Below are 25,130 nucleotides of genomic sequence, written 5' to 3'. Positions count from 1 at the left end.
GAGTTCTTTGGTAGAATTTTTGGGGTCGCTTATGTACACTATCATATCATCTGCAAATAACGAAAGCTTAACTTCTTCCTTTCCAATACGAATCCCCTTGATCTCCTTATGTTGTCTTATTGCTATTGCTAGAATTTCAAGCACTATGTTGAAGAGGTATGGAGAGAGTGGACATCCTTGTCGTGTTCCTGATTTTAGTGGGATGGCTTTGAGTTTTTCTCCATTTAATTTAATGTTAGCTGTTGGCTTGCTGTAAATAGCTTTTATTATATTTAGGTAAGACCCTTGTATCCCTATTCTCTCCAAGACCTTTATCATAAAGGGGTGTTGAATTTTGTCGAATGCTTTTTCAGCATCTAATGAAATGATCATATGGTTTTTTCTTTCAGTTTATTTATATGGTGGATTACATTGATAGATTTGCGTATGTTGAACCAGCCCTGCACCTCTGGGATGAAGCCTACTTGATCATAATGGATAATTTTTCTTATGTGTTCTTGGATTCGGTTTGCCAGTATTTTATTGAAAATTTTTGTGTCGATGTTCATGAGTGAGATCGGTCTGTAATTCTCTTTCTTGGTTGGGTCTTTTTGTGGTTTTGGTATCAGAGTAACTGTAGCTTCATAAAAGGAATTTGGCAATGACTCTTCTGTTTCTATATTGTGAAATACATTAAGGAGTATAGGTATTAGTTCTTCTTGGAAGTTCTGGTAGAATTCTGCATTGAAACCATCTGGTCCTGGGCTTTTTTTCGAAGGGAGATTTTTGATAACCATTTCTAATTCTTCGCGAGTAACCGGTCTATTTAGATCATTCACCTGGTCTTGGTTTAGCTTTGGTATATGGTACTTATTTAAAATAATGTCCATTTCTTTTGTATTTTCCAGTTTTGTGGCATACAGGCTTTTGTAGTAAGATCTAATGATTCTCTGAATTTCCTCTGTGTCTGTGGTTATGTCCCCCTTTTCATTTCTGATCTTATTTATTTGCGTGTTCTCTCTCTGTCGTTTAATTAGTTTGGATAGGGGTTTGTCGATCTTGTTGATTTTCTCCAAGAACCAGCTTTTTGTTTCATTGATTCTTTGGACTGTTTTCTGTGTTTCTATTTTGTTGATTTCAGCCCTCAGTTTTATTATTTCCAGTCTTCTACTTCTCCTGGGCGCGTCTGCTTCTTTTTTTTCTAGAGCTTTCAGGTGTGTTGTTAAGTCCCCAATGTATGCATTCTCCGTTTTCTTTAAGTGGGCACTTAGTGCTATGAACTTTCCTCTTAGCACTGCTTTCATTGTGTCCCATAGGTTTGAGTATGTTGTCCCTTTATTTTCATTAAATTCAAGGAAGACTTTAATTTCTTTCTTGATTTCTTCCTTGACCCAGGTGTGGTTCAGTAGTTGACTGTTCAGTTTCCATGAGTTTGTCGGTTTTTTGGGGGCAGCGTGGTTGTTGCCTTCTAACTTTAATCAGTGATGATCTGATAAGACACAGGTGGACACTGATATTTTTTTGTATCTGTGGAGGTTTCCTTTGTTTCCGAGTATGTGGTCAATTTTTGAAAAGGTTCCATGAGCTGCAGAGAAGAAGGTATATTCTTTCCTATTTGGGTGGAATGTTCTATAGATGTCTGTTAAGTCCATTTGCTTCATTACCTCCAATAATTCTCTTAATTCTCTATTAGGTTTCTGTCTGATTGACCTGTCCTTTGGAGAGAGAGGTGTGTTGAAGTCTCCTACTACTAGTGTGTGTGGTTTGATGTCTGCCTTGAGTTCTAGTAATATTTCTTTTACATAAGTAGGTGCTTTTATATTGGGGGCGTATATATTCAGGATTGAGACGTCCTCCTGATGAATTGTTCCTGTTATGAGTATAAAGTGACCGTCTCGGTCTCTTCTGATTGATTTTAGTTTGAAGTCAGTTTTGTTAGAAATTAGTATGGCCACACCTGCTTTTTTCTTAGGACCATTTGCTTGAAACACCTTTTCCCAACCCTTTACTCTGAGTAGGTGCCTGTCTTTGTGGTTGAGATGTGTTTCTTGCAAACAGCAGAATGTTGGATCCTGTTTTCGTATCCAATCTTTTAGCCTGTGCCTTTTTATAGGTGAATTGAGCCCATTAATATTAAGTGATATTAATGACCAGTGGTTGTTTACTCCGGTTATTCTTATTGCTTTTGGTAGTAGAGATTGTGTGTCTCCCTTCTTTGAGATGTGCTCGTGAAGGGTCATTAGATGCCTGGGTTATTGTAGGCAGTGTTGGCAGTGTTGGATTCCTTGGGTTGCGATTTTCCTTCTATTACTTTCTGTAGGGCTGGATTTGTGGCTACGTATTGTTTAAATTTGTTCTTATCCTGGAATGTCTTGTTTTCTCCATTGATAATGAACGATAGCTTGGCTGGGTATAGTAGTTTGTGCTTGCATCCATGGTCTCTTAGCTTCTGCAGAACCTCTATCCAGGACCTTCTGGCTTTCATAGTTTCCATAGAGAAGTCAGGTGTAAGTCTGATCGGTTTACCTTTATAAGTTACTTGCTCTTTTTCCTTTGCAGCTCTTAATATTCTTTCTTTAACCTGTATATTTTGTGTTTTGATTATTATATGGCGAGGAGATGTTTTTCTTTGATCCAGTCTGTTTGGTGTTCTGTATGCTTCTTGAATATTTAAATGAATATCTTTCTTTAAGTTGGGAAAGTTTTCTTCCATAATTTTGTTGAAAATATTTTCTGGGCCATTGAGCTGTGACTCTTCTCCTTCTTCTATTCCTATTATTCTTAGCTTTGGTTTTTTTTATTGTGTCCCATAGTTCCTGAATGTTTTGTGTTGAGAATTTGTTGGCTTTGCTGTTTTCTTTATCTGTTCGTTTATTTTCTCTATGGTGTCCTCAGCATCTGAGATTCTTTCTTCTAGCTCTTGTATTCTATTGATTATGCTTGTTTCTGCAGACTCTGCTTGTTGGCCTAGATTTTCCATATCCAGCTGGTCCTCAGTTTGTATTTTCTTCCTTGCCTTCATTTCAGTTTTCAATTCTTGAACTGTTTCCATTACCTGTTTGATGGTTTTTTCTTGGTTTCCCAGGGTATCATGTACGTATTTACTCATTTCTTCAAACTTTTTGTTATACTTCTCATCCATTTCTATAAGGGCATTTTTTACATGTTGTTTAAGGGACTTTATTGTCTTCATAAAGTCGATTTTTTCCACTTCTTCTGTGTTAGGTTGTTCAAATACTTCTGTTGTAAGATCATTGGGTTCTGGTGTTTTCATGTTGTTTTTCAGATTATTGGGTGAATTCTTGCCTTGGCGCCTGCCCATCTCCTCCTATTGATCCTATCCAATGGGTCCTTTAAAAACCGGATCAGGTTTCCCTGCTGGCCAAGGGCTCCGCTTACAAAATGCCCTCACTCTCTTTCGTGGTTCCTGCTGCAGGCCAAGAACCCTCTCACCCCTCAGAAGGATCTTCAGGACAGAACCAGGCTCCCCGTGTGCCAGTGACCTGGCCAACCAAAGGCCTACCTCTTTGATTCAATTGTAGTAGGGCGATCTGCTCTCCTTATTGCACGCCTGTCCCCGCCGCTTGGGTCTGCCACTGCCCCGGTCCCCGAAAGCCTCTTCCTGTATGCGGTGTCGCTCCGCCGCGTCTGGCCGCTGCTGCTCGGCCTCTGCGCGTCTGGCCGCCGCCGCTCCGCCTCTGTCCGTATCCCATTTTTAAATTGGGTTGTTTTCTTGATGTTCAGTGTTTAGTTCTTTATGTATATTTAATATTAGCCCTCTATTAGATGCATAGTTGGTAAAAATCTTTCCTACTTTGTAGCTTGCTACTTTGTCTAAATGATGGTGTTCTTTGCTGTGTAGAAGCTTTTCAATTTCGTGAGGTCTCATTAATTGTTGTTCTTAGCACCTGTACTATTAGTGTTTTGTTCAGAAAGTCTTTTCCCACGCCAGTGAGTTCAAGACTATTCCTCATTTTCTCTTCTCTCAGATTCAGTGTATCTGGCCGTGTGTTTAGGTTCTTGGTCCATTTGGACTTGAGTTCTGTGCGGATGATAAGTACCAACCTCCTTGCAATCCTCTACATGCAGCCGTCCAATCTGACCAGTACCATTTGTTGATGATGCTGTCCTAATTCCAGTGTGCATTTCTGGCTCCTTTATCCATCAGGTGTGTGGGGTTATTTTTAGGTCTTCAATTCTAGTCCATTGATCAACATCTGCTTTAGTGCCAATACCATGCTGTGGAGATATGGAGAGAGCAGAAAACCTTGTCTTATTCCTGATTTTAGGAATGCTTTGAGTTTCTCTCCATTTAACTTCATGTTGGCTATGGACGTGCTCTAAATTGCCTTTGTTATAGTGAGGTATATTCCTTGTATCTCTAATCTCTCTAGGACTTTTGTCATGAAGGGGTATTGGATTGTGCCAAAGGCCTTTTCTGCATCTCATGAGATAATCACATGGTTTTTGTCTTTCAGTCTGTTCATATGGTGAATTACATTTATCAGTTTACATAGTTTGAACCTCTATGCCTTCTACATTGGGGATGTAGTTCAGTTGGTAGACCATTTATCTAACACACATGCATACTGAACATTCTGTATTCAGTCCCCAAAACTGCATAAAATTTGTCATGGTGGTGCACACTGTAATCCCGGCTCTTGGGAGGAGGATCAGTAATTCAAGGTTATCTTTGCCTACATCGTAAATTCGAGGACAGCCTGGGCTACAAGAGACTATTTTAAAAAATCAAAACCCAAAAAGAGATAGAGGGAGTTGGGAGGGAGAGAGATAGAGAGAGAGAAGAAAGAAAGAAAGAAAGAAGAAAGAAAGAAGTTAAAGCTTGGAGAAGCTAGTTTAGGGTTCCAGGGCCAGTTAAGGTAGAGACTGGATTTGATTTCCAGATCTGTATGACTTCAAGAGAGTTACATGAAGCTGTTTATTTATTGGTTACCTATTTGTTTTGCTGTACCAGAAGTGGACCACATGCTAAGCAAGCGCTCTACCACTATGCTATGGCCCACAACCCCAGACTACTATTCTTCTCATCTTACCCAAGATATGAAAGCTCGTTAGCTAATGTTTTTATGGAACATTAGAAGGTAACAAATTATTTTCCTATATAACATCTTTGCCAAGAGAGAAGGCAAATTGGTCTGTTGGAACACGTCTCAGAGTTTATTAAAAATGTAATTAGATGGTGTTTTGTGTAGCAATCATGTTTGACAGGGCAGCTATTTGTTGAAAGAAAGCCAAGCTCGTAGATCTTTTTCTGGGAGACAGCTTCTCAGAAGCAGGCTGGCGATTCTCAGGGGCCTTTTGAGCCCCTTTTTTTCTTAGTTCTGCCCAACACCTGGCCCCACCTCCGGCACTCCTGGGAGATGCTACAGTGGTCTGTGCTTGGGCCGAGACACCGTGGAGTGTCCAGTACATTGTGAGATGAGGATTGACTGGAGGGAGGACTGAACCTTTGAATACTGCAACTTAAAATGATTTAGGGAAGTGAATAATAATCAAGATGATGGACAGCCATTGTTCCACCGAATCCTTCCCTCCTGCTTTCATTTTCTCTGATACTGAGAAGCTTGACAGTTCGAAGATGAATAAAACCCATTTTATGCTCTAGAGAAGCCCCGGCTGTGAAGAAATACAGATAATGTATAATTAAGTTACAGATATTGGCTCTTCAGGATGTGACCAAAAGCTATTGAGTCAGGAGGGTGGAATGGGGAAGAGACGGGAGGATGTGAACTGAGTGGGACAGTCAGGTGGGTAGACACTGGAGGCTTGCCCATGAGACCGATGGCTAAGTTTAGACGTGGCTCAGGTGGGTGTTAAACTCCAAGGTGATTCAGCCAAAAGTTGGCCAATAGGTAGATTTCTCAAGTTAGGAAGCAGGCAATGCTCACAGCATGGAGCCAAGAGTGCAGGTGGTGTGGCTATTCCTGGTGAAGAGTCAGTGGTGGCAGGCTTGCCAAGGGATGAGCTAATGGGCCTGACTCTGACTTTGAGGTAGTTTGTGACATCACAGCAAGGTCAGCAGAGTAGACTGGGTGTGGGGGGAGGGAGGAGCCCAAGGCTGAGCATTTGAGTGACAGCTCAGGAGATGGGTTTAAGTTTTTCTTTTTCTTTTGCTCTTTGTGACAGGGTTTCTCTGTGTAGCCTTGGTTTTCCTGGAACTTGCTCTGTAGGCCAAGCTGGCCTTGAACTCACAGAGATCCACCTGTCTCTGTCTCCTGAATTTTGGGATTAAAGATGTGCGCCACCACCATCTGACAATTTTAATTATTTATTATTGCAGAATAAACCACTCCAAAGCTGAATATCTCAAGACAGTCACATTTTTTTATTGTTTGTTTGTTTGCTTTTTGTTTTAGAGATAGAGTTTCTCTGTGTAGCCTTAGCTGTCCTTGGCTGTTCTGGAAATTTCTCTGTAGACCAAGCTGACCAGAATCTCAGAGATTTGCTTGTCTCTACCTCCCCAGTGCTGGGATTGAAGGTGTGCATCACACTGCTGGCTCAAGATTAGCCATTGTTACTGCTTGCTTTGTGTGTGTGTATGCATGTTCATATATGTGTGCGTGCATGTGCATGCATTTGCACATGCATGGTTAAGCCCGAGGTTGTCGTTAGGTATCTTCTTTGATACTCTCCACCATACAGGTATATACATATAAATATACATATGTATCTTCTCCTCCTCCTCCTCCTCCTCCTCCTCCTCCTCCTCCTTCTTCTTCTTCTTCTTTAAAAAAGAAATATTTTAGTTTGGAGTTAAAATTTATTGATTAAAAGCACTCTGTTCTATCATTAGGACCAGAGTGTAGTTCCCAACATCCATATCAGGTGGTACACACCCATTCTTTTTTTCCAAGACAGGGTTTCTCTGTAGCTTTGGAGCCTGTCCCGGAACTAGTTTTTGTAGACCAGGCAGGCCTCAAACTCATAGAGATTCGCCTGCCTCTGGCTCCCAAGGTCTGCGCCACCACCACCCAGCTAGTGGTGCACACCTTTAATCACAGTACTTGGGAGGAAAAGGAAGGTTGATCTCTGAGTTTGAGGCTAATGTGGTCTACAGAGTTTCAGGATAGCAGGGCTACAAAAAAACTATTATCATCATTACCAAAATAAAAAAAAAATAAAAAGAGGTCACCAACAGCCAAGACCCATTGCCAGATGTAGGGATGGAACCAGGTCAGCCCTAATAGCTACTGTAGCCAACAACTGTCCAGACCATTGGTGAGCAAGCAAATCTAGGTCACACAAGAGCTGCCTGGCCACATAAAAAGCTTTAATCAGGGTTCCTCAGAATCCAGAAGAGGATGCTAGACCCCGTGGGGCTGGAGTTACAATTGCTTTCCACCTTAAGTTTTTGTTTGGTTTTTCAAGGCTGCTGTTTTCTTTGTAGCCTTGACTGTCCTGGAACTTGCTCTGTAGACCAGGTTGGCCTTGAACTCACAGAGATCTGTCTCCTCTGCCTCCCGAGTGCTGGTATTAAAGGCATGTGCCACCACTGCCGACTCCACTTTAAGTTTAAAAAAAAGATTTATTTATTTTTATCTTATGTGTGCTTTGCTTGCACGCTTGTCTGTACACCATGTGCTTGTAGTATCTACAGAAGCCAGAAGAGGGCACAAGATCCATCTGGAGCCTGAGTTAAAGATAGTTGTTAGCTGCTGTGGGTGCTAGGAATTGATCTTGGTTCTTCTGCAAAAGCAATAAACACTCTTAACCACAGAGTTGTCTACCTTAAATTTCGAGACAGGGCCTCTCTCTGAAACTGGAGCTCACTGGTTATGCCCTGACTTAGGGTTTCTATTGCTGTGAAGAGACATCACGACCATGGCAACTCTTATAGAGCAAAAGCAATTAATTGGGTGACTTACATTATAGAGGCTTAGTTCATTATCATTATGGCAGGGCATGGTGGTGTGAGGCAGACGCAATGCTGGAGAAGAAGTTGCATCTTAATCCTGCTGGCAACAGGAAGTGGTCTGAGATACTGGGTGTGGCTTTGACATACATGAGCCCTCCAAGCCTACCTCTACAGTGACACACTTCCTCCAACAAGGCTATACCTACTCCAATAAAGCTACACCTCCTAATAGTGCCACTCCCTATGAGTTTACAGGGACCAAGTACATTCAAACTACCACATTTCACTCCCTGGTCCATAAACTTGTAACAATGCATTTAGTTTAACCCCAAAAGTTCCTATAGTCTATCACAGCCTCAACAATCTTTAAAGCCCAAAGTTCAAAGTCACGTCTGAGATTCATGTAGTCTAACTGTAATCTCCTATAAAATAAAATAAAATAAAAAACAGATCACACACTTCCAACATATAATGGTACAAGATACACATTACCATTCCAAAATGTAGGGAAGGGGCAAAGGGAGGAAATATGGGACTGAAGTAAAACCAAAAGAACCTGGGAAACTCCATGTCTGATGTCAAAACACTCTTCAGTTCTCCAACTCCTTTCAGCTTTGTTGGCTGTGACACACTTCTCTCTCTTGGGTTGGTTCCACTCCCTGCTAGCAGCTCTTCTCGGCAGGTATCCCGTGGTTCTGGCATCTCCAGCATATCAGGGCCTCTAAGGCAATTCAGGCTTCAACTTCAAGGCTTCACACAGTGGCCTCTCTATGCCTCCATGCAGGGATACCCTGACACATAATTGGCCTTAGTGGCTTTCCTTAGTCATGGAGGGAGTTCCACAACCCCTTTCTTTTATCCTTGCTCTAAAGCCAGAACCACATGGCCACAGCTGCCAAGTTCTGCTGCTTACTAGAGATGGAACATGGCCCCTTGTTCAATTACATCTTCACCAGCTTTCTGTTTTCTATGGTTTCCTTCACTGCCTAGACTTGGCTGTCCTAGAATTTGCTCTGGCCTCAAACCAGGATCCAGAAAAATTTGCTCTGGCCCAAATCAGGCTGGCCTCAAACTCAGAGATCCACCAACTCCTTCTTTCTGAGTGCTGGGATTAAAGGTGTGCACCACCACACCTGGTTCTAAGCTTTTCTTCAATTCATTTTCACAAGTTGGAAGTTTAGCTGGGTGAGATCTTGTGAGGTCACCACCCCATTTAGTTCTATTTCTTAATCTGTTTATCTCCTTGAACACAAGACTGGTGTAGGAAGCTTCTGTATATGTGTTTTATTGCTTTTATTGGTTAATTAATAAAGAATCTGGCTTAGCCTGTGATAGGGCAAAGTAGAGCTAGGTGGGGAAAACTAAACTGAATGCTGGGAGAAAAAAAAGGCAGAGTCGGGAGAAGCCATGCAGCCCTGCTGGAGACAGATGTCAGACACTGGACGGAACTTTACCCGGTAAGCCATAGCCATGTGGTGATACACAGATTAATGGAGATGGGTTTGTTCAGGCCAAGTAGTGATTCAAATGATATTGTTTCTGAGTGATTATTTTAGGTCTGGGCAGCTGGGAACAAATAAGTGACCTCTTACAACATATTGGCGTACTGTGTGCTAGTTAAATCCATATAAAGCCTGAGAAAGCTTAAAAAAAATTCTAGAAAAAAAAAAACCCCAGAGTTTAAAGTAGCTTCTTGCTCAGTTTGCTGGTGGCTCCTTTAAGAGAGGTCTTCCTGATTTAGCTGTACTAGCAAAAAACAAAAACAAAAGCCCAAACCAAAACAACAATTAAAAAACCATGCAGTTTCAAAGCTGCAGATTCCTGGTTCACCAGCACAAAAGGCTCTGACTCTTTTGGGAGGTTCAGCTGCAGAGCACTTGAATGAGGTTTGTGGGCTTGGGTGCTTGTATGCCCACTTGGGGTTAGGAGGAAAGTGGCTGAGATTATGCCCTGGCTCAGCCCTCCCTCCCCACAACCAGGGCAGGCAATGGGATCAGGTCTGCTAGGAAGGCACAGGCAGGAGAGCATGATGGATTCCCATCACCATACACAGAGATGTTTCCAGGCTGTGCATTGCGCTGCATGGCAGATATAGCTATTACTCAGATAAAAAGGGTCTATGTGCTACATGCTCCTTCTCAGAGTTAAAGTGGTGAGTGTGGTTCCTACTTGGCGGTCCCAGAGCTGGCAGTAATGGTACTTCTGCCATATTGAAAAGCGGAGAGAGACAATGTGTTTAAAAAACGTACTTAGGCTTGGGAGAGAGAATGAAAAGAGTATCGAGAGTTATAAAAGGAAGTAAATGGTTTACAATTATACATTATAGGAGTAAAAATAATAAAATAAATATTAAAAAGTAGCAGGACAAAAACAAGCCACACAAAGATGGAATATACACAGGGAATCTGGACTATGTATATTATTGTATTTTCTTTGAATTTTTTGACTGTAAATAAGCTAAGTACAGAGAGACATTTCATTGTATGGGCTGCTAAGCTAAACCAACACATATGTTTTAAAGGTTTCTTGACTTCAAAATTTGAGTCTAAAGATATGTTGCTTTGAAAAAGAGGTTCTTCTTTTGTTTCCACGGAAGATGAGAACCTGTAAAATTCTCCAAGATTAATGTGCTTTAATGGACCAAGGCCACCCGAAAGATCTCTGTGAACACCCCAAAATTACTTTGCCAAACAAAAAACAGGAAGCAATTTGGAGAGAACTATGCCCGAATTCCCAAATTTTGTTTATAAATGTTTGTTTACATTTAAAGGGGGATATGAATACCTTGCCTTGGTATGGATTTTGATTTATTGATACAAATTTAAGGTCAATTTTGTTATATATATATATTTTCTGCTCTTGATTAAGGTATTGTGTTTGTGCAGCTCATTTAAACATGTAATGTATAGTTAAAAATATAGGTTAATAGATTATCATCTATAAGAGTCAAGTTAGTTAGGTTTTCTAGATATATAGAGATATATTTCAGTTAAATAGGTATTCTTAAAATCTTTCACAGACATTCAGAATATGGCATTTAAAATGTTTTAATAACTTAGACTTTTCATGACAATGAGACACATCTGCTCCTGACAGCACCAATAACTTCAAGAGGATGATGGGTATTCAAGAGGCTCCTTATGGAGTTTGCTAGCTATTTGGTCAAGAAACTGCTATTGACTGGACTGCTTTTATGCTGTATGAACTGGATATAAAGGATCCACAGAGACATGACTGCTGAACTTGACTAAAGGTGAGATGGTCCTTCAGGGTTCCTGCTTCATCAAAGACTCTGCCAGACATTCTGCAGGACACAGAAGAAAGTGACTGATAAACTGTCAACATAGGCAGAACTGTCTTGAAAATTTTCTGCTTCATGGGAAAGTCTGCCAGATACTATGGGGCCTATAGGCTAAAGATGGATACTGCAGTGTTACAGAAGAACTTTGGGTGACTGTTCAGGCAGCAAGATGTCTCTGTCAACTCTGGAGTTTTGGAAGTTGCTTACAATGCACTTCCTGTTTACTTAGGTAATTGTATATTCTTCTGGGGTCTTTGACAGAGTTGAAGAATAGATTGTTATAATATAGTTTTCATCAGTTATGATAAAAGATAAAGTAGCTATAAATATTGTAACTATAATTCTTGCTTGATAACTGTTTTGCTATATGTAATTTTATTCTGTTAAAGTTAAAACATTCCTTTTTGTTTGAACAGAAAAGGGGAAAGGGGGGAAAACTAAACTGAATGCTGGAAGAAAGAAGGTGGAGTCAGGAGAAGTCATGTAACCCTGAAGGAGACAGATGCCAGATGCTGCACAGAACTTTTGTCAGATGGAACTTTACCCAGTAAACTGCAGCCACAGATTAATGGAAATGGGTTATAAGAGCTAGCTAAAGCTATTGGCCAAGCAGTGATTCAAATGATACAGTTTCTGAGTGATTATTTTGGGTCTGGGCAGCCAGGAACAAACAAGTGACTTCTTACAACATAGGACTTAGCTCCATTTTACTTCCTGGTGTCCCTACTGTGCTCAAATTTTACATTTTGTATTTTTCCTTGCTGAGCTTTCTCCTTTTCATTCTAAGTCTTCATCAGAGTTAACACTGATAACCACATGACAGAGTCTATATCAGGCTGTTTTGAGATTTACTCTTTCAACAGAATTCATCCAAAAACTCTTCACTTTAGCCTCAGGCAGACTTTCACAGTCTTCACCAAAATATCGCAAGACCTGTCTCTTGGCTACGTACTATCATTCTTCTCCCCAGAAACCACTTGATCCAGGCACCCACAGTTAAAATCATACTCAGCACCACTGTCTTCCACGCTCCTAATAGTATGGCCCATTAAGCAGCACTTACAAGTGCAACTGCTTTTCTAAGGCATACTTCCAAGGAATATGGATTCCTTCCCACAAAAGCATAGTCAGGCCTATCACAGCAACAATCCAGTCCCTGGGATAACTTCTGTCTTAGTTAGGGTTTCTATTGCTGTGAAGAGACACCATGACCAATGTAAATCTTATAAAGGAAAAGCTTGATTGGGGTTGTTATTCCCAAAGTCCAGAATACTGAAATGCCACCACAAGACTGAATCAGATGCAAAAGCAAAGAGTCTTTATCGTGAGTTAACTCGGAGTCCTCGGTTCATCTGGAGCAGCAGCAAAGGCAGCAACAGGAGCAAAGGAGAAGAGAACCCCTGCCGAGCAGGATGGGGAGGGGGTTTATAGAAGAGAAGGCTTGGGGAATTCCAAGCCTACAGGTTTGTGATTTGCTACCCCTCAACGGGTGAGGGGAATTTCCAAGCCTACAAGCCTAGGATTGGCTGCCCCCCCTCCCCCCAAAGGTTCGAAAAATGTCATGGTACATCTATCTCTAAGCTAGGGGTTACTACTTCCCTAGGCTGAGGTATGGAAAGGTCATGCCTCTAGAGTAGAGGTTACTACTTTCCTACTCAGAGATTGGTCGGTTTTTTCCTGCACAGTGATTGGTTGGTTTTGTGTCAAGGGCAGAGATGGCTCTGATTTCAGGGCCAAATTGCTTTTTTTCTCTGTTTCTTTTAGCTTTTTGGATGTAATTTTAGGGCCACGATGAATTTCTTTAACAGGCTCTGATTTTAAGTACAAAGTGTGTTCTTTTGCCGCTGGTTTCAGACTCAGGGAGTTTTTCTCTGACTCTGGGTTCAGGGATAAATTGTTTCTTTCACTGGCTCAGGTCCCAGATCCAGAGTGTGCTTCTTTCACTGACTACGGACTTGAAGCTGGGGTGCTCATGGATTGTGCTGGAGCTATGGATCACCGATCTGCTGGAGTCTTAGTCTCTCAGGGAGGCTTCCATTTTCAGAGGTTTAGTTCATTATCATCATGGTGGGGCATGGCAGCATGCCGCATGGACAAGGAGCTAAGAGTGGAGAAGGAACAACAGGAAATGGTCTGAGACACTGGGTGTGGTTTGAGCATATATGAGACCTCCGAGCCCACCTCTAAAGTGACACATTTCCTCCAACAAGGCTATACCTACTCCAACAAGGCAATATCTCCCAATAGTGCTACTCCCTATGAGTTTATGGCTGTCAATTCCATTTAAACTACCACAGGCTCTATTGGCAGGGCAATTAGCTCCAGGGCTCCCCCTGTATCCCCAGCACTGGGATTATAGGAATGTGCTGCTGCAGCCGGCTTTTCACATGGGCACTGGGGTTATAAATGCAGGTCTGCATGCCCCATCCTTTTCTTTTCAACTGTGATGAGACCTTTAATGCTTTGTACTTTTCTAACCTTTTTTTGTGTGAAGTTTCTTAAGCTTTGAACCTAACACATACTACACTACTGAATTCCAGTAAACAGCTTTCTGATCTGATCTGAGAAACCTGAAGGGCAGGAACTCTGCGTTAGTCTTCTGTCGATCTATCCCAAGACATAAACCATGCTCAGAACGCACAGTGGAGGCTGCTATGGAGAACGGTAAGAGAGACAGTCAAGGCATCGTTGTTTAGTGGTTTGTTCTCCTCCGTGGGCTCCATCAGCAGGTGGAATGGAAGATGCCTCCCACTCTGACCCATTGGGCAACCAAGGCATTATACTTCTTCACTGTCTGCTCTGTCAGGAGGACCCGCACATCAATGCCTTGTTTCTCAAGGTACTCCACAGTGGATGGCAGCACCTTCAAGGCCTCACAGGAGGGGCTGAGGATGCAGAGCCAGTTTCTGAGTGATGCTCCTCCAGGGGTCCAAACAGGTGCTTTTAGGCTGTGTGAAGCCAGCCACACTAGCCAGTCATACAGGTCAGGCAGTGGTGGCACACCCTTTAAAAGTTTGTGCTGCCACCACCCATTCGATTATTTTTTTAAAAAATAGTTTTTAAGTTTAAAGCTTTATTTTATTGGGGTGTGTATGTGTGCATGTGCGTGTGTGTGCATGTGTGCATGTGTATGCATGGGTGAGCTTGTGTGCCATGGCACTTGTGTGGAGGTCACAAGATAATGTTTAGGAGTCGGTTCTCCTCTTCTGCCTTGCAGAGGCAGGCTCTCTCTTGTTTCAGCCCCACTGAAGACCAGATGGCCTGTGAGTGTCTGGCCCCATTCCTGTCCCAGCTTCCTGTCTCAGTATTGTTGAGATTACAGATATGTAGCTGCACCTGATTTTTATTTGTTGTTGTTTTGGGAAAAGATCCATGTTGTCCTGAAACTCAATATAGTCCATACTCTCTCGAACCCATAGCAGTCTGCTTGTCTTTGCCTCCTGAGTGCTGGAATTAAAGGCACACACCACACATTGTGTCTAGCTGCATCTGTATACACACACACACACACACACACACACACACACACACGGATTATCAGGCTGGTGGGGTAAATACTTCCAGCTGCTGAGCCATTTTCTTGGCTCCACGCTGGGTCCTTTAAAGATAATCAAGGAAGGCATAACGTATTTATTCATTCACAAGGAAAACTTTTCAACCCCTGCTCCACCTCAGCCTGAAGGGTTTGGATACAAAGAACTATGTAAAATCTGTATGGCAACACACTTGAGAAATCTCTAGAAAAAGAAGGCATGGCCATTTTTACCTCAGGTAGAGGCAAGAGTTCCTTTCAAAGCTGATCTACTTGCAAAGCTGGTAACCTGAGCAGGAGGAAGAAGCAGCCACCCTCCCCACCGTCCCTCCCCAGCATGCCGGAGTGTAATACAGAGCTTTAAACTCTACTGTGGGGGCTCTTCTCCTTCATAGGGGAGGCAGGGCTAACGTGGGAGAGCGGGGAAAGGCTACAACCACTTTGTTTTCTGAAGCAAGAGGCTGTTGAGTTGGGGAAGGCGAGAGAGTGGTATGCCAAATGGGGAAAGCTGAAGGCCAAGTGTGGGTGTGTCAGGAGTAGCCTGAGATGACCAAAACTGAACCTCCTTCCTTGGAAACCTGGCTTTTGGGTGGTGGATGTTTTTCTAAACTCCAAACTCCCGTGATTCAGTGTGGTGGCTTTAGCCATGATCAAAGCAGGACTTTGCCCATGCACATGAATGGCCAATTATTTCCAACTGTCAGAAGGCCCCAGAAGTCTCCAGTCAGGATCAGTTCCTCCCAAGCCAGAGAATGAGCGAGTTCTAGGCATAGACCTGAAGACAGCATGGCTCTGTGTGGTGTGTGTGAGGTGGCATGGGGGTCTTTCGAAAAGAACAGTGTGATTGGGGTGGAGTTCACACACCATCCAATTTACGCACTGAAAGCATTTGTCTTTAGTATATGACAGAGTCATAACCCAGCATCACAGTCAATTAAGAATTCCAAATAATTTGAAGACTTTATTTAAAATAAAGACTTACTTGTTTTATTTTGTGTGTTTGAGTACTTTACCTGTGAGTATGTGTTCACACTGTGTCTATGTGCCTGATGCCCACAGAGGCCAGAAGAGGGTACTAGATTCCCTGAAACTGGAGTAACAGATGGCTTTAAGTTGCCATCTAGGTATTGGGAACCCAAACTGGGTTCTCTGTAAGAGCAGCAAGTATTCTTAACAGTTTTGCCACGTCTCGAGGTCATCACTCAAGAACAACTAGTTATGTGTATCCATGTGTCTGTGAATGCATGGGGCTGTACACCTGAGTAAGGTACCTGAAAAAGACAGAAGAGGGTGTCAGGTCCCCCAATACTGGAGTCACAGGTTGTGTGCTACCAGAGGTGCTGGGAACTGAATAGACACCAACCATTGACCTGTCTCTCCAGCCCCAGTCATAGTTAATCTTAGAATACTGTCACATTATAAAGAAATCCCATCACCCCAATACCAACCCCAAACAACCACCAATCTACAGACTCCTGCTCTGGGCTTTCATGGGGATGGAAATGTCAGTCCAGTCTTCTGCACATGGCTCCTGTCATTCAGAGTGAGGTTCCCAAGGTCGGTCCAGGCCCCAGCATCTGTAAGCACTTCACCCCTCTCTGTATCCACTGCTATTCTTTCGCATGAGTGCGATGTTTTGTTCACCAATTCACCTGTTGGACATCCGGGTTGTTTCTAACATTTGACTGCTGAATAACGTTGCCATGAACATTTGTTTGCATCTGGAAAGGCGTGGTTCATTTCTCTTGGGTCATATGGCAGCTTCACGTGGAGTTGTGTGAGGCCTGGCTGTGCTGTTTTTCAAGCTCCTGCTTCATGGTACATCTTCAGTAGCAGTGCATTGTGCTATGGTTAATATTGCCAACTCGACAAGTCTAGCCTCATCTAACAGACAGTCCTTTGGGCATGGCTGTGAGGGAGCTTCCAGGTTGGGTCAACGGAGGTAAGAAGACTCACCCTCAGTGTGGGTGGCACCATCCCCCATGGCCTCAGGTCCGGGACTAAATTAAAAGGAGAAGAAGTAGCATCAGCGTCCATGGAGATGCAGTGTGATCTCCCGCCCTGCATTCCTGCAATGATGGACTGTACCCTCAAAGCGTGAGGCAAAATCAACCCCTTCCTTCCTTATTTCTTTCATCTGACTTTAGCACAGCAGCACAAAAACTAATACAGAAACTGGAAGTTAGGAGTGGCCGATGTGATGAGCCAACTGTGAGCCATAGGATGCTGTAAGCAGAGGTTAATGGACCATCCTGTGAGAGTTTGGAAGACTAGAATCCTGAGAGAAACACAGACAAAGGAGGCTCAGCTCACGAGGTTTTAGAAGGGAACAAAGACAGGGTGACACTAGGCTAGAGACCATTTAGTTATAGTCTATCCTGGCTTCATTGTGCCTGTGTCCTGAGAACTTGGTTGAGGTAGAATTCAAAAGCAATGTACTCATTTGCTGTGGAATAATCCTCTTGTACACTATAAAGATTTGTCACTCAAATTGGTTTAATAAAATGCTGATTGGCCAGTAGCCAGGCAGGAGGTATAGGAGGGGTGACCAAACTAAGGATGATGGGAAGGAGAAGGGTGGAGTCAGGAGACACTGGCCATATGTAGAGGGAGCAGGAGATGAATGTGCCATGCCAATAAAGGTACCACCACATGGCAGACCATAAATAAGGAATACGGGTTAACTTAAAATGTAACTAGTTAGTAACAAGCCTGAGCTATTGGTTGAGCATTTGTAATTAATATAAGCCTCTGTGTGGTGATTTGAGGATATGCACCCAGATATTTGGTAAGAGGTGGGTGTGAGAGAAACATCCTTTTACACTCATTTCGAGACAGGGTTTCTCTGTGGCTTTGGAGCCTGTCCAGAAACTAGCTCTGTAGACCAGGCTGGTCTCGAACTCACAGAGATCCACCTGCCTCTGCCTCCCAAGTGCTGGGCTTAAAGGCGTGCGTCACCATCGCCTGGCAGGTGGAGGAAGTTTTAAGACAGGATGGCATTTAGGCCATGGGGTGACTATTCACCACTCCTATTCTACAGCAGTGGCTCTCATTCTTCCCAATGCTGCGACCCTTTAATACAGTTCCACCTGTGTGGGGACCCCAACCATAAAATTCCTTTCATTCCATCATAACTGTAACTCGCTATTGTTATGAATCATAATGTAAATATCTGATATGCAGGATATCTGACATGTGATCACTGTGACAGTTGAGAACTGCTGTTATATTGAGAGAAAAAGAGAGAGAGAGAGAGAGAGAGAGAGAGAGAAAGAGAGAGAGAGAAAGAGAGAGCTGAGAGTTGAAAATATGACATTTCAGGCTGGAGAGTTGGCTCAGTGGTTCAGAGCACAGTCCGATAGATGAGCAACACTAAGAGCTGAGCTGTTGGTCAACCGCCCTGGGGAAGCAAGGAGCCATCAAGGAGCCTGGCTTGTAGTCAGGGCGCTTCCTTCCCATCTGCCGTCAGAGGGAAGCGACTCACCCTTATGTGGCAGTGGTGCTCTTTAGGTGGTTTTGGACCAGCTCAAAGGTTTGCCTCTCTTTTCCTGAGTGTGCTCATTTAGAGAATGATGCTGTTGGGTTCCATAGCTGCACAAAGTGCCCATCAATAGTGAAGGAGGAGAGAGGGAGGGAGGGAGGGAGGATGAAGGGTATCAGCCTTCATGGTTTCTGGAATTGATCCATGTACAGACACAGTTGGGATGAGTTTTTGAGGCTCTGTTTTACAAAGGTCCCTTTCTTCCTTTCCTCTCTCCCCTGTTCTGGATGCTCTCTCCTTAGATGTCCTCTTCTTGAGCTCCTGACTCCTGGTTTCAGCCAGTCACTGCCTTCTCTGCATCTCTGGCTTATGCAGTCAGGCTCTCCCAGCACTTCCTCAAATGGCTTTCTGACAGTCGGCCTGGTATCCTCATGGGGTGGGGGGCGGGGGCTCAGCCACCCACCTCATCTGTATACAGAAAGCCTGGGTCTGGGCTCAGCTACGCAGCTCACCTATACATAGGAGGCCTCATGCTGGGCACAGCTACCCACCTCATCTGTACACAGGAGGCCTGGGGCTGGGGTAGGGGCATAGTTACCTATCTCATCTGTACCCAGAAAGCCTGGGGCTATGGCAAGGGCAGGGGCTGGGGCTGGGGCAGGGGCAGGGGCTGGGGCAGGGCTCAGCTATCCCCCTACATCATCTGTACACAGGAGGTATGGAGCCAGGGTACAACTATTCACCTCATCTATACACAGGAGGCCTGGGGCTGGGGTTGGGCACAGCAGGAAGTGTGGACATGGTAAGAATGTTCTCTTTACCTGTTCTCTTGCAGGACTGGGACTTCTGCCCAGGTCTGGGCCTCTTCCTTAGTTCCTTATCCCAGCAAGTCGGGCTGATTCATCTTACCCTGCTCATTGCTTACGGCTATCATGTGTTAGGTCTGGGCTTTTGTCCCAGTTAGGATAATAGCATCCTGAATTTGGCCAGTGGGCAGCTTTTCTTCAATGAATGAAAAATGAACTGAGAATAACTTCGGAGGAGGCTTTCCCCATCCCCTCCCTGTTTCGAACTCACTAGCGTTCCAGGGCTCTGAAAGCCAGTCATGGAGCTGGGATGTCTAATTGCACGGATGTTGGCTCTATGCTGGCATCCTTTCACTTCGATTGCATGGAGTGGAAAATGAGCCCCTTTGATTAAACCAGTGTGGAGAGTAAATATTATCCTTGGCGTTTTGGCAGAGAAGCCTCACATTCAAGAGAGAGTGTAGACACCTGCGGTCCCCTGGGTTGTGTGGAGTTGTCTAGGGAGAAGCCCCTGCAAGGGACAGGAAGGCTCATGGGGCTCATTATGGAGCCCCCTTCTCCTGAGAGTCCTTATACAGAGAGGCACAGCACTTCTCGGCGTGTGTTCAGAGCACACTGCTTCCCACAGACAAGGCTTCACGTTTTCTCATTATATGTGTGCATGTGTGTGCGTGTGTGCACGTGTGTATGTGTCATGGTGCACTTATGGAGGTCAGAGGGTAAATCTGTAGAGTTAGTTTTCTCCTTCCACCTTTGCATGGGTCCCAGGAATTAAACTCGGGTTGTCGGGCTTGCTCGGCAAGTGCCTTTGAGGTGTCTGCCCTACCTTGTTTTGTCGAGACAGAATCTCCCACTCAGCTGGAATTTTCCAGGCATCTCCCTCTCTTTGCCTCCCCAGTTGCTGGGAAGACATGTGTGTCTCACCATGCTCAGTTTTTTTTTTTAATTTATTGAGAGTTTTTTTGTTAACTGTGTTGACTGTTCTGTCCTGGAATTTGCCCTGTAGACCAGGCTGGCCTCCAGCTCACAGAGATCCACCTGCTTCTGCTTCCTGAGTGCTGGGATCAAAGGTGTGCACCAATACTGCTGGCTGCTATTTTATTTATTTATTTATTTATTTATTTTTGGATTTTTGAGACAGAGTTTCTCCGTAGCTTTTTTTTGGTGTTTGTCCTGGAACTAGCTCTTGTAGACCAGGCTGGCTTCGAACTCACAGAGATCTGCCTGCCTCTGCCTCCCGAGTGCTGAGATTAAAGGCATGCGCCACCACAGCCCGGCTTTGGCTGCTGTTTTTTTAATCATTCTTTTTTTTTAAATTTTTTTATTATTAAAATTTTTTTCATTTAAAAATTTCTGCCTCCTCCCTGCCTCCCTTTTCCCTCTCCCTCCCCCCACTCCCCACGCCCCACTTCTCTCCCCCCTCCCTCTCCAGTCCAAAGAGCAGTCAGGGTTCCCTGCCCTGTGGGCAGTCCAAGGTCCTCCCCCCTCCACCTAGGTCTAGGAAGGTGAGCATCCAAACCGGCTAGGCTCCCACAAAGCCAGTACTTGCAGTTGGGTCAAAACTCAGTGCCATTGTCCTTGGCTTCTCAGCAGCCCTCATTGTCCACCATATTTAGTGAGTCCAGTTTTATCCCATGCATTTTCAGTCCCAGTACAGCTGGCCTTGGTGATCACCTAATAGATCAGCCCCACCGTCTCAGTGGGTGGGTGCCCCCCTTGCGGTCTTGACTTCCTAGCTCATGTTCTCCCTCCTTCTGCTCCTCATTTTGACCTTGGGAGCTCAGTCCATTGCCCCAATGTGGGTCTCTGTCTCTATCTCCATCCATCGCCAGATGAAGGTTCTATGGTGATATGCAAGATATTCGTTAGTATGGCTATAGGATTGGGCCATTTCAGGCTTTTTCTCCTCAGCTGCCCAAGGACCTAGTTGGGTACATTTCTCTGAACCCCTTGGAACCCCTATAGAGTCAAGGCTCTTGCCAACCCTAAAATGGCTCCCTTAATTAAGATATATACTTCCCTGCTCCCATATCCAACCTTCCATTATCCCAACTATCCCATTCCCCCAAGTTCTCCCTATCCTCCCCTTCTCACTTTTCTCTCCCCATCTCCCCTTTCCCCCACCCACCCCACCCCCCAGTTTCCAAATTTTTGCCCAGGAGGATAACTATATGTTTTTCTTTGGGTTTACCTTCTTATTTAGCTTCTCTAGGATCACAAATTATAGGCTCAATGTCCTATATTTATGGCTAAAAACCAATTATGAGTGAATGGATGAAGAAAGTGTGGAACATATACACATTAGAGTACTACTCAGTGGTAAAAAACAATGACTTCTTGAATTTTGCATGCAAATGGATGGAAATAGAAAACATTATCCTGAGTGAGGTAATCCAGACCCAAAAAGATGAACATGGGATGTACTCACTCATAATTAGTTTTTGGCTGCTGTTTTTTTAAACATGGGCGCTGAGGTTTGAACTCAGGTCCTCATCCTAGGGCAGCAGACACTGTACTGGCCGAATCTTTTCTCTTGTCCATATTTCTCCTCTTTAAGTTCTAGTAAATCACGGATTAGTTATTCTGGACCTATGCTGAAGTCGTGTGTAGTTGGACATTGAGGGGAGTGTGTGTCCTCTTAGCTAGATCAAGCTACTGGGCTCAGTCTCCTGTCTGAGTCTGCCACACTTCCCATAGAGAACACTGGGTGGCCTGCTGTAAAGGTCTGGGGTATGGATCATACTGTTGTCTTAGCAGGAAGCAAAGGCATCTTCATGTCCAGATTTGGGGAGTCACCTTCCATACCTGCTCCACCGCCTTTGCAAAGGAAAGCCCCTGGTGGGAGGAAGGGGGTTGAATGAGAAAGGAGTGGGCAGTTTTTAGCATTTTGCTTCCTTGTCCTTCTGACAAACGCAGGCCACGAGACTGCTTGGCCCGAGAGTCAGAGCGAGAGTCAGAGCGGAACTAAAGTTTGGCTCTGCTCTCCGAGCTCTGGGAGGTAGGTGGGTGGAATGCTCATTTGTGTAAGGTTTGGTGAGTCAGCCAAGGTCATGGGGGCATTTCTGATGCTCCCTTGATGTTTGTTGTCCCAGTGGTCTCTAGACAAACTTGCCTCAGTCTCAAGTCCCTTGACAAGAGGGTGGATTTCTCTTTTCTAATGGGTATGTATCTGTTTTACTCTTTTGGGGCCCTCTGCCCAGCTCCCAAATAAATACATGGAGACTTATTTTTACTTACAAATGTCCTTAGTTTGGCTTATTTATAGCAAGTTTTTCTAACTTAAATTATCCTGTTTCTCTTTAACTGTGTTTTTGCCTCTGGGCTTTTACCTTTCTTTATTCTATATGTCTTTCCTTCCTACTCCACGACCGGCTATGTGGCTGGCCCCTGGCTTTCTCCTTTCCTCCTTCTCTCACTCCTCACTCCCTTTGCTAGACTTTTTCTCCCTTTAATTCTCTCTGCCTGTCAGTCCCACCTATTACTCTATTGGCTGTTCAGCTCTTTATTAGACCAATCAGGTGTTTTAGGCAGGCAAAATAACAGCTGTATAGAGTTAAACAAAAGCAACATAGAAGAATGCAGCACATCTTTGCATCACTGGACAAATATTCCACAGCATAAACAAATATAACAATACGTCTTAAACTAATATTCCACAACAATGGTCTCTGTGTGTGGATTTGTGCATGTGTGTGGTGCCCACAGAGGTCAGAAGAGAATGTCAGATCTCCTTTAGTGGAGTTACAGGCAGTTATGAGTTACCAGATATGGGTGCTGGGAGCTGAATCTGGGCCCTCTTCAAGGGCAGTGCACAATCTTAACCTCTGAGTGATCTCTCCAGCCCTGGGACTGTCTTTTAATTTGTTTTGTTTTTGAGTACCAGTTCTTCTTTCCTCATGACACACCCCACTCTGTCTATTTTGAAAAACAGCAAATACTTGGCTCAGTGTAGTAGGATTCATGCGCTATCTTTATGATTAAAAATAATAATAATAATAAAAAAGAACCAGAAGACAGTTTCCGAGATCTGGAACAGCCAGGATGCTGATGTTTTCTTGAGTTTGCAAACACAGGCAGGCAGATTTCTGTCTGCAGGAAGCTGCTGCAGGTATGTGAAGAATCTGAAGGAAGCATGAAGTGGAGGGAGCCCCTCCTCCTGTTTGTCTCCAGTGTGGGCTGGTGCCTGGGCTGGCAGCAGCCCAGGGAACGTCAGGTCCTGAGGAGCCAGGCCAATGGAGGAGCCTTCCCTTTCTCATTCACTATAGCCTCTCATGTAGCCCAGGCTGGGCTTGAGCTTAAGTGTAGCTGAGGATGACCTTGACCTTGAGCTTCTGACTTAATTTTTTAAATTTACAACCAGGGTCTTCTGTAGTTCAGAAGAGCTGTGAATCCCCTATGAAGCCACGGATAACCTTGAACTTCTGAGCCTCCTGCCTCCAATCTTCTGAGTACTGGGATCACTGAGTACTGAGTTCCACCACACCCACTTAGTTGCCACTCACTCTTTCACCAACAAGTCTCATTCCATGTCAACAGAGTACAGATAAACCCCAGTTCTTCTAGAAAGTTCTCCAGTCATTCTGTATTTTCACAGGGAGATCTGTGGAGCACACTGAGAAAAATGTGACGAGGGTGTCTAGATCAGCCAGACTTCTGAGTGATGGTTGGTGACTCCTCAGGGCTCGGTCCTGTTCTGGCTGTTGGACTTTAGGGACCCTCGCCTTCGCTGTCCAACCCCACTAGCCCAGACATTCTGGTGGAATTGGGAGCATTTTGACAACCCCTACCAGAATATTCAGAGGAAGACATGACTGGGTGCTCTGGGCCGAACTGTGCTCTCTCCAGAGTCCTATGTTGAAGTGGAGACACTGGTACCTTAGGTGTAGAGATGGAGACTTTGAGGAGATTATTGAGTGATGCTGTTGTCACTGGTCCCCATGCCTTGTGGCTGGTGTCCTTGTAGGACATGCACACAGAAGGAAGAGTATGTGAAGGCGTGGAGGCATCTAGAAGAGAGGTTCTAGGAGAAAGGAGCCCTGCCGTCACTTCTATCTCTGCCTCACAGCCTCCGGAACTTCCAGGACCCAGATTTCCTCACAGCTGGTTGAACTCCATTGTGTGGCCATGGCAGCTTGGGTTCAAGTTTGCCTGGAACCTACTGGGACAGCAAACATCAAGGGAGCATTAGAAATACCTCCATGATCTTTTTCATGACTTTTTCCATGGAAGTACATGAACATTCCATGTACTTCTAGTCACCAAGAGCTCCTTCAACAATTCTGCCTGATCTATAGGAGGGTTCTTTTACAAGTCACAGTGAGCTTGCAAAGGGATGTTGTCCCAGCAGCTTGGGAGATGTCTTGGCTGGTGGAGAGTTTGTTTTCCAAGCCTGAAGACCTGAGTTTGAGTCCAGAATCCATGGGAAAAGGGAAAAGGAAAAAGCTGAGCATGGTGGTGCCTGTTTGTAACCCTAACAATGAAAAGCAGAGACAAGTGGATCTTTGGGGTTCACCAGCTACTTAGCAAACTCCGGGCCAGGGAGAGACCCTGTCACAAAAAGGGTGGGTGGCTTGTGTTAGTCAATGTTCTCTAGAGGAAAAGAATTGATAGAGTGCACACACACACACACACACACACACACACACACACACTTATTAAATGGCTTAAAGGCTGTGGTCCAGCTAATCCAACGATGGCTGTCTAACAACAGAAGGTCCAAGAATCCAGGAGTTGTTCTGTTCACAAGGCTGGATGTCTCTGCTGGTGTTCAGGTGTTCAATATATGCTAAAATCCTGAAGTAGGTTCTAATGCCAGTGAAGGAATGGACTTGCTAGGAAGAGCAAGAACAAGCAGGTGACGAAAGCAAGTTTTTTTCTTCCGTGTCCTGTATAGAGGCTTCCAGCAGAATATGTGGCCCAGATTGAAGGTATATCTTCTCACCTCAAAAGATCCAGATTCAAAGGGGGTATTCGCACTTCAAATGATTTGATTAAGAAAAAAATCCCTCATGGGTGTACCCAGCTGCTTGGGTTTTAGTTTACTCCAGATGTAGTCAAGTTGACAACCAAGAATAGCCACCATGTGACTCCTGAGGAGTGACACTTGAGGCTGAGCCCTGGTCTTCAAACACACGTACACACATGTGCATACACAT

Source organism: Microtus oregoni, unplaced genomic scaffold (assembly GCF_018167655.1).
Source record: "Microtus oregoni isolate MIOR12 unplaced genomic scaffold, Mior012 000002F_ref0000024, whole genome shotgun sequence".
Taxonomy (NCBI): Eukaryota; Metazoa; Chordata; class Mammalia; order Rodentia; family Cricetidae; genus Microtus; species Microtus oregoni.
Note: the sequence above shows the minus strand (reverse complement) of the source record.